General features: G+C 53.1%; 16 non-coding genes across 16 annotated transcripts; all 16 read right to left on the bottom strand.

The window, feature by feature from the left end:
- Positions 1 to 704: 704 nt before the first annotated feature.
- On the bottom strand, positions 705 to 776 carry trnaq-uug (transfer RNA glutamine (anticodon UUG)). The gene has a single exon. It is a non-coding gene; the product is annotated as a tRNA-Gln (tRNA).
- A 262-nt stretch (positions 777 to 1,038) lies between these two features.
- trnaq-cug (transfer RNA glutamine (anticodon CUG)) lies at positions 1,039 to 1,110 on the bottom strand. The gene has a single exon. It is a non-coding gene; the product is annotated as a tRNA-Gln (tRNA).
- A 1,184-nt stretch (positions 1,111 to 2,294) lies between these two features.
- On the bottom strand, positions 2,295 to 2,366 carry trnaq-uug (transfer RNA glutamine (anticodon UUG)). The gene has a single exon. It is a non-coding gene; the product is annotated as a tRNA-Gln (tRNA).
- A 262-nt stretch (positions 2,367 to 2,628) lies between these two features.
- On the bottom strand, positions 2,629 to 2,700 carry trnaq-cug (transfer RNA glutamine (anticodon CUG)). Its single transcript has one exon. It is a non-coding gene; the product is annotated as a tRNA-Gln (tRNA).
- A 1,184-nt stretch (positions 2,701 to 3,884) lies between these two features.
- Positions 3,885 to 3,956, bottom strand: trnaq-uug (transfer RNA glutamine (anticodon UUG)). Its single transcript has one exon. It is a non-coding gene; the product is annotated as a tRNA-Gln (tRNA).
- A 262-nt stretch (positions 3,957 to 4,218) lies between these two features.
- Positions 4,219 to 4,290, bottom strand: trnaq-cug (transfer RNA glutamine (anticodon CUG)). The gene has a single exon. It is a non-coding gene; the product is annotated as a tRNA-Gln (tRNA).
- A 1,184-nt stretch (positions 4,291 to 5,474) lies between these two features.
- On the bottom strand, positions 5,475 to 5,546 carry trnaq-uug (transfer RNA glutamine (anticodon UUG)). The gene has a single exon. It is a non-coding gene; the product is annotated as a tRNA-Gln (tRNA).
- Positions 5,547 to 5,808: 262 nt separating this feature from the next.
- Positions 5,809 to 5,880, bottom strand: trnaq-cug (transfer RNA glutamine (anticodon CUG)). Its single transcript has one exon. It is a non-coding gene; the product is annotated as a tRNA-Gln (tRNA).
- Positions 5,881 to 7,064: 1,184 nt separating this feature from the next.
- On the bottom strand, positions 7,065 to 7,136 carry trnaq-uug (transfer RNA glutamine (anticodon UUG)). Its single transcript has one exon. It is a non-coding gene; the product is annotated as a tRNA-Gln (tRNA).
- A 262-nt stretch (positions 7,137 to 7,398) lies between these two features.
- On the bottom strand, positions 7,399 to 7,470 carry trnaq-cug (transfer RNA glutamine (anticodon CUG)). Its single transcript has one exon. It is a non-coding gene; the product is annotated as a tRNA-Gln (tRNA).
- A 1,184-nt stretch (positions 7,471 to 8,654) lies between these two features.
- Positions 8,655 to 8,726, bottom strand: trnaq-uug (transfer RNA glutamine (anticodon UUG)). The gene has a single exon. It is a non-coding gene; the product is annotated as a tRNA-Gln (tRNA).
- Positions 8,727 to 8,988: 262 nt separating this feature from the next.
- On the bottom strand, positions 8,989 to 9,060 carry trnaq-cug (transfer RNA glutamine (anticodon CUG)). Its single transcript has one exon. It is a non-coding gene; the product is annotated as a tRNA-Gln (tRNA).
- Positions 9,061 to 10,244: 1,184 nt separating this feature from the next.
- Positions 10,245 to 10,316, bottom strand: trnaq-uug (transfer RNA glutamine (anticodon UUG)). The gene has a single exon. It is a non-coding gene; the product is annotated as a tRNA-Gln (tRNA).
- A 262-nt stretch (positions 10,317 to 10,578) lies between these two features.
- Positions 10,579 to 10,650, bottom strand: trnaq-cug (transfer RNA glutamine (anticodon CUG)). The gene has a single exon. It is a non-coding gene; the product is annotated as a tRNA-Gln (tRNA).
- Positions 10,651 to 11,834: 1,184 nt separating this feature from the next.
- trnaq-uug (transfer RNA glutamine (anticodon UUG)) lies at positions 11,835 to 11,906 on the bottom strand. Its single transcript has one exon. It is a non-coding gene; the product is annotated as a tRNA-Gln (tRNA).
- Positions 11,907 to 12,168: 262 nt separating this feature from the next.
- Positions 12,169 to 12,240, bottom strand: trnaq-cug (transfer RNA glutamine (anticodon CUG)). The gene has a single exon. It is a non-coding gene; the product is annotated as a tRNA-Gln (tRNA).
- Between the last annotated feature and the right edge of the window lie 1,147 nt (positions 12,241 to 13,387).

The raw sequence follows: 13,387 nt of genomic DNA, 5'->3' as shown, positions 1-13,387 counted from the left end.
CAAACAGCACCGCTGCTGTTTCTCTCCCTTACCGGCGGCCATCGCTGTGTCAGCGCTGCGATGAGCAATGCTTTTAAGCAAAGTGAGATCTCAGACGGACTGTGTTCAAGAGCACGTGTCCCTGGCTTTCCGGGAGTCTGCATTGTATGCACTGTTTTTGATGTCGTTGGACTGCCTTGTACGTACAAATGTCATTGTTACCGTTTTGTAGTGATTGAAACTGGGATTTGAGGTTCCTGGTTTCCCTGAAAACTGGTTGAACGGTAGGGCTCGGGGCCTGGCTTTGCCGCTCCTCTCCCTGGTAAAATTGCTGTTTCTCTGTGTCCAGCTGTTCCTGTGAATTGTTGAATCAAATTAAAGAAAAGAGCACCTGTCCAGCATGCGCCTCATTTCAATTCCTGTCACCTTTTCACCAGCTGTCTGTGGAACACAGAGAGGAGCTCCAAAAACAACACCGCTTGACTGCAGCTTGTCTCTTAATGCTGTGTCCTTCGAAGAAAACACATCCGTGGTTCAGGAGAGAGCAAAAGCAGGCACCGGTGGCGAGCTTAAGACGCCACCTCGGGATTGGCATCATCCCGTTCTGGCAGAAATGCGATGAGATCTGACTCCAAGGTGCTAAAAGGGCTGCTTTTACAATTGGCCCGTAGGGGGATTTCACTGGTGCGTCCCACATTAAACAAGGGCCGGGACGAAGCAAGTCAAGGTTCCGCCGAGATTCGAACTCGGATCGCTGGATTCAAAGTCCAGAGTGCTAGCCATTACACCACGGAACCAGCAGTGCTGCTGCCTCAGGCAGGTCTGAGCTTTCCTGCATTCACACTTGCAGCAACGCTCTCAGAATCTGGTCTCTCGCTGCTGCGTCCTTGGCAGGGAATACTTGCGTGGTACAGGGCAGAGCAAAAGCAGCTCGCGCGCTCGACGCAGGAGCATCGCAAACACTGTCGCAAGGGGAAAACCAGCCCACTTCCATCATGGGTGTGGAATTTGTGAAATCAACAGTTCTGTCGAAGACAATCGCTCACGCTGCCAGAAAGAAGGCTCCACCGAGATTTGAACACGGATCGCTGGATTCAGAGTCCAGAGTGCTCACCATTACACCATGGAACCCTGAGACAGCAGGGGCTGCCGAACCACTGCTCAAGGATGTTTGCCTCCTTCGTCAAGCGTGGAAACAACAACGACAAGGATCACAATGGCGACTGTGGATCTGCTGATCCAGCAGCTCGTGCACTCGGTCTTTCGCAAGTGCAACCACGCTGTCTCGGCCTGCTGCCCTGTAAGGCCGGTCGCCCTCGCCTCCGAAATCCACTTTGCCGAAGTTTTCGAAAGCAGCTCGGGCCGTGCCAGATATGCCGACCTGTCCGCGAAACCTAGTTTCTCAGCGGGAGCAGGGCTGCTGTCGGCCATGAACAACTCTGAGCCGGGCTACTGCTCGCTAATCTCTCTCACTGGCAAACTTTCAAGCTGCTGGACAATCGCCTCGCCAGCATTTCACTTTGGCTTCAGCTTTCTCACCTCACAGTTAGCCTTCCTTCTGCTAAGTACAGCTGTAGGACAAGTCGCACATCTGCAGTACAGCTGCCTATTCAAACAGCACCGCTGCTGTTTCTCTCCCTTACCGGCGGCCATCGCTGTGTCAGCGCTGCGATGAGCAATGCTTTTAAGCAAAGTGAGATCTCAGACGGACTGTGTTCAAGAGCACGTGTCCCTGGCTTTCCGGGAGTCTGCATTGTATGCACTGTTTTTGATGTCGTTGGACTGCCTTGTACGTACAAATGTCATTGTTACCGTTTTGTAGTGATTGAAACTGGGATTTGAGGTTCCTGGTTTCCCTGAAAACTGGTTGAACGGTAGGGCTCGGGGCCTGGCTTTGCCGCTCCTCTCCCTGGTAAAATTGCTGTTTCTCTGTGTCCAGCTGTTCCTGTGAATTGTTGAATCAAATTAAAGAAAAGAGCACCTGTCCAGCATGCGCCTCATTTCAATTCCTGTCACCTTTTCACCAGCTGTCTGTGGAACACAGAGAGGAGCTCCAAAAACAACACCGCTTGACTGCAGCTTGTCTCTTAATGCTGTGTCCTTCGAAGAAAACACATCCGTGGTTCAGGAGAGAGCAAAAGCAGGCACCGGTGGCGAGCTTAAGACGCCACCTCGGGATTGGCATCATCCCGTTCTGGCAGAAATGCGATGAGATCTGACTCCAAGGTGCTAAAAGGGCTGCTTTTACAATTGGCCCGTAGGGGGATTTCACTGGTGCGTCCCACATTAAACAAGGGCCGGGACGAAGCAAGTCAAGGTTCCGCCGAGATTCGAACTCGGATCGCTGGATTCAAAGTCCAGAGTGCTAGCCATTACACCACGGAACCAGCAGTGCTGCCGCCTCAGGCAGGTCTGAGCTTTCCTGCATTCACACTTGCAGCAACGCTCTCAGAATCTGGTCTCTCGCTGCTGCGTCCTTGGCAGGGAATACTTGCGTGGTACAGGGCAGAGCAAAAGCAGCTCGCGCGCTCGACGCAGGAGCATCGCAAACACTGTCGCAAGGGGAAAACCAGCCCACTTCCATCATGGGTGTGGAATTTGTGAAATCAACAGTTCTGTCGAAGACAATCGCTCACGCTGCCAGAAAGAAGGCTCCACCGAGATTTGAACACGGATCGCTGGATTCAGAGTCCAGAGTGCTCACCATTACACCATGGAACCCTGAGACAGCAGGGGCTGCCGAACCACTGCTCAAGGATGTTTGCCTCCTTCGTCAAGCGTGGAAACAACAACGACAAGGATCACAATGGCGACTGTGGATCTGCTGATCCAGCAGCTCGTGCACTCGGTCTTTCGCAAGTGCAACCACGCTGTCTCGGCCTGCTGCCCTGTAAGGCCGGTCGCCCTCGCCTCCGAAATCCACTTTGCCGAAGTTTTCGAAAGCAGCTCGGGCCGTGCCAGATATGCCGACCTGTCCGCGAAACCTAGTTTCTCAGCGGGAGCAGGGCTGCTGTCGGCCATGAACAACTCTGAGCCGGGCTACTGCTCGCTAATCTCTCTCACTGGCAAACTTTCAAGCTGCTGGACAATCGCCTCGCCAGCATTTCACTTTGGCTTCAGCTTTCTCACCTCACAGTTAGCCTTCCTTCTGCTAAGTACAGCTGTAGGACAAGTCGCACATCTGCAGTACAGCTGCCTATTCAAACAGCACCGCTGCTGTTTCTCTCCCTTACCGGCGGCCATCGCTGTGTCAGCGCTGCGATGAGCAATGCTTTTAAGCAAAGTGAGATCTCAGACGGACTGTGTTCAAGAGCACGTGTCCCTGGCTTTCCGGGAGTCTGCATTGTATGCACTGTTTTTGATGTCGTTGGACTGCCTTGTACGTACAAATGTCATTGTTACCGTTTTGTAGTGATTGAAACTGGGATTTGAGGTTCCTGGTTTCCCTGAAAACTGGTTGAACGGTAGGGCTCGGGGCCTGGCTTTGCCGCTCCTCTCCCTGGTAAAATTGCTGTTTCTCTGTGTCCAGCTGTTCCTGTGAATTGTTGAATCAAATTAAAGAAAAGAGCACCTGTCCAGCATGCGCCTCATTTCAATTCCTGTCACCTTTTCACCAGCTGTCTGTGGAACACAGAGAGGAGCTCCAAAAACAACACCGCTTGACTGCAGCTTGTCTCTTAATGCTGTGTCCTTCGAAGAAAACACATCCGTGGTTCAGGAGAGAGCAAAAGCAGGCACCGGTGGCGAGCTTAAGACGCCACCTCGGGATTGGCATCATCCCGTTCTGGCAGAAATGCGATGAGATCTGACTCCAAGGTGCTAAAAGGGCTGCTTTTACAATTGGCCCGTAGGGGGATTTCACTGGTGCGTCCCACATTAAACAAGGGCCGGGACGAAGCAAGTCAAGGTTCCGCCGAGATTCGAACTCGGATCGCTGGATTCAAAGTCCAGAGTGCTAGCCATTACACCACGGAACCAGCAGTGCTGCCGCCTCAGGCAGGTCTGAGCTTTCCTGCATTCACACTTGCAGCAACGCTCTCAGAATCTGGTCTCTCGCTGCTGCGTCCTTGGCAGGGAATACTTGCGTGGTACAGGGCAGAGCAAAAGCAGCTCGCGCGCTCGACGCAGGAGCATCGCAAACACTGTCGCAAGGGGAAAACCAGCCCACTTCCATCATGGGTGTGGAATTTGTGAAATCAACAGTTCTGTCGAAGACAATCGCTCACGCTGCCAGAAAGAAGGCTCCACCGAGATTTGAACACGGATCGCTGGATTCAGAGTCCAGAGTGCTCACCATTACACCATGGAACCCTGAGACAGCAGGGGCTGCCGAACCACTGCTCAAGGATGTTTGCCTCCTTCGTCAAGCGTGGAAACAACAACGACAAGGATCACAATGGCGACTGTGGATCTGCTGATCCAGCAGCTCGTGCACTCGGTCTTTCGCAAGTGCAACCACGCTGTCTCGGCCTGCTGCCCTGTAAGGCCGGTCGCCCTCGCCTCCGAAATCCACTTTGCCGAAGTTTTCGAAAGCAGCTCGGGCCGTGCCAGATATGCCGACCTGTCCGCGAAACCTAGTTTCTCAGCGGGAGCAGGGCTGCTGTCGGCCATGAACAACTCTGAGCCGGGCTACTGCTCGCTAATCTCTCTCACTGGCAAACTTTCAAGCTGCTGGACAATCGCCTCGCCAGCATTTCACTTTGGCTTCAGCTTTCTCACCTCACAGTTAGCCTTCCTTCTGCTAAGTACAGCTGTAGGACAAGTCGCACATCTGCAGTACAGCTGCCTATTCAAACAGCACCGCTGCTGTTTCTCTCCCTTACCGGCGGCCATCGCTGTGTCAGCGCTGCGATGAGCAATGCTTTTAAGCAAAGTGAGATCTCAGACGGACTGTGTTCAAGAGCACGTGTCCCTGGCTTTCCGGGAGTCTGCATTGTATGCACTGTTTTTGATGTCGTTGGACTGCCTTGTACGTACAAATGTCATTGTTACCGTTTTGTAGTGATTGAAACTGGGATTTGAGGTTCCTGGTTTCCCTGAAAACTGGTTGAACGGTAGGGCTCGGGGCCTGGCTTTGCCGCTCCTCTCCCTGGTAAAATTGCTGTTTCTCTGTGTCCAGCTGTTCCTGTGAATTGTTGAATCAAATTAAAGAAAAGAGCACCTGTCCAGCATGCGCCTCATTTCAATTCCTGTCACCTTTTCACCAGCTGTCTGTGGAACACAGAGAGGAGCTCCAAAAACAACACCGCTTGACTGCAGCTTGTCTCTTAATGCTGTGTCCTTCGAAGAAAACACATCCGTGGTTCAGGAGAGAGCAAAAGCAGGCACCGGTGGCGAGCTTAAGACGCCACCTCGGGATTGGCATCATCCCGTTCTGGCAGAAATGCGATGAGATCTGACTCCAAGGTGCTAAAAGGGCTGCTCTTACAATTGGCCCGTAGGCAGATTTCACTGGCGCGTCCCACATTAAACAAGGGCCGGGACGAAGCAAGTCAAGGTTCCGCCGAGATTCGAACTCGGATCGCTGGATTCAAAGTCCAGAGTGCTAGCCATTACACCACGGAACCAGCAGTGCTGCCGCCTCAGGCAGGCCTGAGCTTTCCTGCATTCACACTTGCAGCAACGCTCTCAGAATCTGGTCTCTCGCTGCTGCGTCCTTGGCAGGGAATACTTGCGTGGTACAGGGCAGAGCAAAAGCAGCTCGCGCGCTCGACGCAGGAGCATCGCAAACACTGTCGCAAGGGGAAAACCAGCCCACTTCCATCATGGGTGTGGAATTTGTGAAATCAACAGTTCTGTCGAAGACAATCGCTCACGCTGCCAGAAAGAAGGCTCCACCGAGATTTGAACTCGGATCGCTGGATTCAGAGTCCAGAGTGCTCACCATTACACCATGGAACCCTGAGACAGCAGGGGCTGCCGAACCACTGCTCAAGGATGTTTGCCTCCTTCGTCAAGCGTGGAAACAACAACGACAAGGATCACAATGGCGACTGTGGATCTGCTGATCCAGCAGCTCGTGCACTCGGTCTTTCGCAAGTGCAACCACGCTGTCTCGGCCTGCTGCCCTGTAAGGCCGGTCGCCCTCGCCTCCGAAATCCACTTTGCCGAAGTTTTCGAAAGCAGCTCGGGCCGTGCCAGATATGCCGACCTGTCCGCGAAACCTAGTTTCTCAGCGGGAGCAGGGCTGCTGTCGGCCATGAACAACTCTGAGCCGGGCTACTGCTCGCTAATCTCTCTCACTGGCAAACTTTCAAGCTGCTGGACAATCGCCTCGCCAGCATTTCACTTTGGCTTCAGCTTTCTCACCTCACAGTTAGCCTTCCTTCTGCTAAGTACAGCTGTAGGACAAGTCGCACATCTGCAGTACAGCTGCCTATTCAAACAGCACCGCTGCTGTTTCTCTCCCTTACCGGCGGCCATCGCTGTGTCAGCGCTGCGATGAGCAATGCTTTTAAGCAAAGTGAGATCTCAGACGGACTGTGTTCAAGAGCACGTGTCCCTGGCTTTCCGGGAGTCTGCATTGTATGCACTGTTTTTGATGTCGTTGGACTGCCTTGTACGTACAAATGTCATTGTTACCGTTTTGTAGTGATTGAAACTGGGATTTGAGGTTCCTGGTTTCCCTGAAAACTGGTTGAACGGTAGGGCTCGGGGCCTGGCTTTGCCGCTCCTCTCCCTGGTAAAATTGCTGTTTCTCTGTGTCCAGCTGTTCCTGTGAATTGTTGAATCAAATTAAAGAAAAGAGCACCTGTCCAGCATGCGCCTCATTTCAATTCCTGTCACCTTTTCACCAGCTGTCTGTGGAACACAGAGAGGAGCTCCAAAAACAACACCGCTTGACTGCAGCTTGTCTCTTAATGCTGTGTCCTTCGAAGAAAACACATCCGTGGTTCAGGAGAGAGCAAAAGCAGGCACCGGTGGCGAGCTTAAGACGCCACCTCGGGATTGGCATCATCCCGTTCTGGCAGAAATGCGATGAGATCTGACTCCAAGGTGCTAAAAGGGCTGCTCTTACAATTGGCCCGTAGGCAGATTTCACTGGCGCGTCCCACATTAAACAAGGGCCGGGACGAAGCAAGTCAAGGTTCCGCCGAGATTCGAACTCGGATCGCTGGATCCAAAGTCCAGAGTGCTAGCCATTACACCACGGAACCAGCAGTGCTGCCGCCTCAGGCAGGCCTGAGCTTTCCTGCATTCACACTTGCAGCAACGCTCTCAGAATCTGGTCTCTCGCTGCTGCGTCCTTGGCAGGGAATACTTGCGTGGTACAGGGCAGAGCAAAAGCAGCTCGCGCGCTCGACGCTGGAGCATCGCAAACACTGTCGCAAGGGGAAAACCAGCCCACTTCCATCATGGGTGTGGAATTTGTGAAATCAACAGTTCTGTCGAAGACAATCGCTCACGCTGCCAGAAAGAAGGCTCCACCGAGATTTGAACTCGGATCGCTGGATTCAGAGTCCAGAGTGCTCACCATTACACCATGGAACCCTGAGACAGCAGGGGCTGCCGAACCACTGCTCAAGGATGTTTGCCTCCTTCGTCAAGCGTGGAAACAACAACGACAAGGATCACAATGGCGACTGTGGATCTGCTGATCCAGCAGCTCGTGCACTCGGTCTTTCGCAAGTGCAACCACGCTGTCTCGGCCTGCTGCCCTGTAAGGCCGGTCGCCCTCGCCTCCGAAATCCACTTTGCCGAAGTTTTCGAAAGCAGCTCGGGCCGTGCCAGATATGCCGACCTGTCCGCGAAACCTAGTTTCTCAGCGGGAGCAGGGCTGCTGTCGGCCATGAACAACTCTGAGCCGGGCTACTGCTCGCTAATCTCTCTCACTGGCAAACTTTCAAGCTGCTGGACAATCGCCTCGCCAGCATTTCACTTTGGCTTCAGCTTTCTCACCTCACAGTTAGCCTTCCTTCTGCTAAGTACAGCTGTAGGACAAGTCGCACATCTGCAGTACAGCTGCCTATTCAAACAGCACCGCTGCTGTTTCTCTCCCTTACCGGCGGCCATCGCTGTGTCAGCGCTGCGATGAGCAATGCTTTTAAGCAAAGTGAGATCTCAGACGGACTGTGTTCAAGAGCACGTGTCCCTGGCTTTCCGGGAGTCTGCATTGTATGCACTGTTTTTGATGTCGTTGGACTGCCTTGTACGTACAAATGTCATTGTTACCGTTTTGTAGTGATTGAAACTGGGATTTGAGGTTCCTGGTTTCCCTGAAAACTGGTTGAACGGTAGGGCTCGGGGCCTGGCTTTGCCGCTCCTCTCCCTGGTAAAATTGCTGTTTCTCTGTGTCCAGCTGTTCCTGTGAATTGTTGAATCAAATTAAAGAAAAGAGCACCTGTCCAGCATGCGCCTCATTTCAATTCCTGTCACCTTTTCACCAGCTGTCTGTGGAACACAGAGAGGAGCTCCAAAAACAACACCGCTTGACTGCAGCTTGTCTCTTAATGCTGTGTCCTTCGAAGAAAACACATCCGTGGTTCAGGAGAGAGCAAAAGCAGGCACCGGTGGCGAGCTTAAGACGCCACCTCGGGATTGGCATCATCCCGTTCTGGCAGAAATGCGATGAGATCTGACTCCAAGGTGCTAAAAGGGCTGCTCTTACAATTGGCCCGTAGGCAGATTTCACTGGCGCGTCCCACATTAAACAAGGGCCGGGACGAAGCAAGTCAAGGTTCCGCCGAGATTCGAACTCGGATCGCTGGATCCAAAGTCCAGAGTGCTAGCCATTACACCACGGAACCAGCAGTGCTGCCGCCTCAGGCAGGCCTGAGCTTTCCTGCATTCACACTTGCAGCAACGCTCTCAGAATCTGGTCTCTCGCTGCTGCGTCCTTGGCAGGGAATACTTGCGTGGTACAGGGCAGAGCAAAAGCAGCTCGCGCGCTCGACGCTGGAGCATCGCAAACACTGTCGCAAGGGGAAAACCAGCCCACTTCCATCATGGGTGTGGAATTTGTGAAATCAACAGTTCTGTCGAAGACAATCGCTCACGCTGCCAGAAAGAAGGCTCCACCGAGATTTGAACTCGGATCGCTGGATTCAGAGTCCAGAGTGCTCACCATTACACCATGGAACCCTGAGACAGCAGGGGCTGCCGAACCACTGCTCAAGGATGTTTGCCTCCTTCGTCAAGCGTGGAAACAACAACGACAAGGATCACAATGGCGACTGTGGATCTGCTGATCCAGCAGCTCGTGCACTCGGTCTTTCGCAAGTGCAACCACGCTGTCTCGGCCTGCTGCCCTGTAAGGCCGGTCGCCCTCGCCTCCGAAATCCACTTTGCCGAAGTTTTCGAAAGCAGCTCGGGCCGTGCCAGATATGCCGACCTGTCCGCGAAACCTAGTTTCTCAGCGGGAGCAGGGCTGCTGTCGGCCATGAACAACTCTGAGCCGGGCTACTGCTCGCTAATCTCTCTCACTGGCAAACTTTCAAGCTGCTGGACAATCGCCTCGCCAGCATTTCACTTTGGCTTCAGCTTTCTCACCTCACAGTTAGCCTTCCTTCTGCTAAGTACAGCTGTAGGACAAGTCGCACATCTGCAGTACAGCTGCCTATTCAAACAGCACCGCTGCTGTTTCTCTCCCTTACCGGCGGCCATCGCTGTGTCAGCGCTGCGATGAGCAATGCTTTTAAGCAAAGTGAGATCTCAGACGGACTGTGTTCAAGAGCACGTGTCCCGGGCTTTCCGGGAGTCTGCATTGTATGCACTGTTTTTGATGTCGTTGGACTGCCTTGTACGTACAAATGTCATTGTTACCGTTTTGTAGTGATTGAAACTGGGATTTGAGGTTCCTGGTTTCCCTGAAAACTGGTTGAACGGTAGGGCTCGGGGCCTGGCTTTGCCGCTCCTCTCCCTGGTAAAATTGCTGTTTCTCTGTGTCCAGCTGTTCCTGTGAATTGTTGAATCAAATTAAAGAAAAGAGCACCTGTCCAGCATGCGCCTCATTTCAATTCCTGTCACCTTTTCACCAGCTGTCTGTGGAACACAGAGAGGAGCTCCAAAAACAACACCGCTTGACTGCAGCTTGTCTCTTAATGCTGTGTCCTTCGAAGAAAACACATCCGTGGTTCAGGAGAGAGCAAAAGCAGGCACCGGTGGCGAGCTTAAGACGCCACCTCGGGATTGGCATCATCCCGTTCTGGCAGAAATGCGATGAGATCTGACTCCAAGGTGCTAAAAGGGCTGCTCTTACAATTGGCCCGTAGGCAGATTTCACTGGCGCGTCCCACATTAAACAAGGGCCGGGACGAAGCAAGTCAAGGTTCCGCCGAGATTCGAACTCGGATCGCTGGATCCAAAGTCCAGAGTGCTAGCCATTACACCACGGAACCAGCAGTGCTGCCGCCTCAGGCAGGCCTGAGCTTTCCTGCATTCACACTTGCAGCAACGCTCTCAGAATCTGGTCTCTCGCTGCTGCGTCCTTGGCAGGGAATACTTGCGTGGTACAGGGCAGAGCAAAAGCAGCTCGCGCGCTCGACGCTGGAGCATCGCAAACACTGTCGCAAGGGGAAAACCAGCCCACTTCCATCATGGGTGTGGAATTTGTGAAATCAACAGTTCTGTCGAAGACAATCGCTCACGCTGCCAGAAAGAAGGCTCCACCGAGATTTGAACTCGGATCGCTGGATTCAGAGTCCAGAGTGCTCACCATTACACCATGGAACCCTGAGACAGCAGGGGCTGCCGAACCACTGCTCAAGGATGTTTGCCTCCTTCGTCAAGCGTGGAAACAACAACGACAAGGATCACAATGGCGACTGTGGATCTGCTGATCCAGCAGCTCGTGCACTCGGTCTTTCGCAAGTGCAACCACGCTGTCTCGGCCTGCTGCCCTGTAAGGCCGGTCGCCCTCGCCTCCGAAATCCACTTTGCCGAAGTTTTCGAAAGCAGCTCGGGCCGTGCCAGATATGCCGACCTGTCCGCGAAACCTAGTTTCTCAGCGGGAGCAGGGCTGCTGTCGGCCATGAACAACTCTGAGCCGGGCTACTGCTCGCTAATCTCTCTCACTGGCAAACTTTCAAGCTGCTGGACAATCGCCTCGCCAGCATTTCACTTTGGCTTCAGCTTTCTCACCTCACAGTTAGCCTTCCTTCTGCTAAGTACAGCTGTAGGACAAGTCGCACATCTGCAGTACAGCTGCCTATTCAAACAGCACCGCTGCTGTTTCTCTCCCTTACCGGCGGCCATCGCTGTGTCAGCGCTGCGATGAGCAATGCTTTTAAGCAAAGTGAGATCTCAGACGGACTGTGTTCAAGAGCACGTGTCCCGGGCTTTCCGGGAGTCTGCATTGTATGCACTGTTTTTGATGTCGTTGGACTGCCTTGTACGTACAAATGTCATTGTTACCGTTTTGTAGTGATTGAAACTGGGATTTGAGGTTCCTGGTTTCCCTGAAAACTGGTTGAACGGTAGGGCTCGGGGCCTGGCTTTGCCGCTCCTCTCCCTGGTAAAATTGCTGTTTCTCTGTGTCCAGCTGTTCCTGTGAATTGTTGAATCAAATTAAAGAAAAGAGCACCTGTCCAGCATGCGCCTCATTTCAATTCCTGTCACCTTTTCACCAGCTGTCTGTGGAACACAGAGAGGAGCTCCAAAAACAACACCGCTTGACTGCAGCTTGTCTCTTAATGCTGTGTCCTTCGAAGAAAACACATCCGTGGTTCAGGAGAGAGCAAAAGCAGGCACCGGTGGCGAGCTTAAGACGCCACCTCGGGATTGGCATCATCCCGTTCTGGCAGAAATGCGATGAGATCTGACTCCAAGGTGCTAAAAGGGCTGCTCTTACAATTGGCCCGTAGGCAGATTTCACTGGCGCGTCCCACATTAAACAAGGGCCGGGACGAAGCAAGTCAAGGTTCCGCCGAGATTCGAACTCGGATCGCTGGATCCAAAGTCCAGAGTGCTAGCCATTACACCACGGAACCAGCAGTGCTGCCGCCTCAGGCAGGCCTGAGCTTTCCTGCATTCACACTTGCAGCAACGCTCTCAGAATCTGGTCTCTCGCTGCTGCGTCCTTGGCAGGGAATACTTGCGTGGTACAGGGCAGAGCAAAAGCAGCTCGCGCGCTCGACGCTGGAGCATCGCAAACACTGTCGCAAGGGGAAAACCAGCCCACTTCCATCATGGGTGTGGAATTTGTGAAATCAACAGTTCTGTCGAAGACAATCGCTCACGCTGCCAGAAAGAAGGCTCCACCGAGATTTGAACTCGGATCGCTGGATTCAGAGTCCAGAGTGCTCACCATTACACCATGGAACCCTGAGACAGCAGGGGCTGCCGAACCACTGCTCAAGGATGTTTGCCTCCTTCGTCAAGCGTGGAAACAACAACGACAAGGATCACAATGGCGACTGTGGATCTGCTGATCCAGCAGCTCGTGCACTCGGTCTTTCGCAAGTGCAACCACGCTGTCTCGGCCTGCTGCCCTGTAAGGCCGGTCGCCCTCGCCTCCGAAATCCACTTTGCCGAAGTTTTCGAAAGCAGCTCGGGCCGTGCCAGATATGCCGACCTGTCCGCGAAACCTAGTTTCTCAGCGGGAGCAGGGCTGCTGTCGGCCATGAACAACTCTGAGCCGGGCTACTGCTCGCTAATCTCTCTCACTGGCAAACTTTCAAGCTGCTGGACAATCGCCTCGCCAGCATTTCACTTTGGCTTCAGCTTTCTCACCTCACAGTTAGCCTTCCTTCTGCTAAGTACAGCTGTAGGACAAGTCGCACATCTGCAGTACAGCTGCCTATTCAAACAGCACCGCTGCTGTTTCTCTCCCTTACCGGCGGCCATCGCTGTGTCAGCGCTGCGATGAGCAATGCTTTTAAGCAAAGTGAGATCTCAGACGGACTGTGTTCAAGAGCACGTGTCCCTGGCTTTCCGGGAGTCTGCATTGTATGCACTGTTTTTGATGTCGTTGGACTGCCTTGTACGTACAAATGTCATTGTTACCGTTTTGTAGTGATTGAAACTGGGATTTGAGGTTCCTGGTTTCCCTGAAAACTGGTTGAACGGTAGGGCTCGGGGCCTGGCTTTGCCGCTCCTCTCCCTGGTAAAATTGCTGTTTCTCTGTGTCCAGCTGTTCCTGTGAATTGTTGAATCAAATTAAAGAAAAGAGCACCTGTCCAGCATGCGCCTCATTTCAATTCCTGTCACCTTTTCACCAGCTGTCTGTGGAACACAGAGAGGAGCTCCAAAAACAACACCGCTTGACTGCAGCTTGTCTCTTAATGCTGTGTCCTTCGAAGAAAACACATCCGTGGTTCAGGAGAGAGCAAAAGCAGGCACCGGTGGCGAGCTTAAGACGCCACCTCGGGATTGGCATCATCCCGTTCTGGCAGAAATGCGATGAGATCTGACTCCAAGGTGCTAAAAGGGCTGCTTTTACAATTGGCCCGTAGGGGGATTTCACTGGTGC

This window comes from Chiloscyllium punctatum, chromosome 21 (assembly GCF_047496795.1).
Source record: "Chiloscyllium punctatum isolate Juve2018m chromosome 21, sChiPun1.3, whole genome shotgun sequence".
Lineage (NCBI taxonomy): Eukaryota > Metazoa > Chordata > Chondrichthyes > Orectolobiformes > Hemiscylliidae > Chiloscyllium > Chiloscyllium punctatum.
This window is presented reverse-complemented; position numbering and strand designations above follow the sequence as displayed.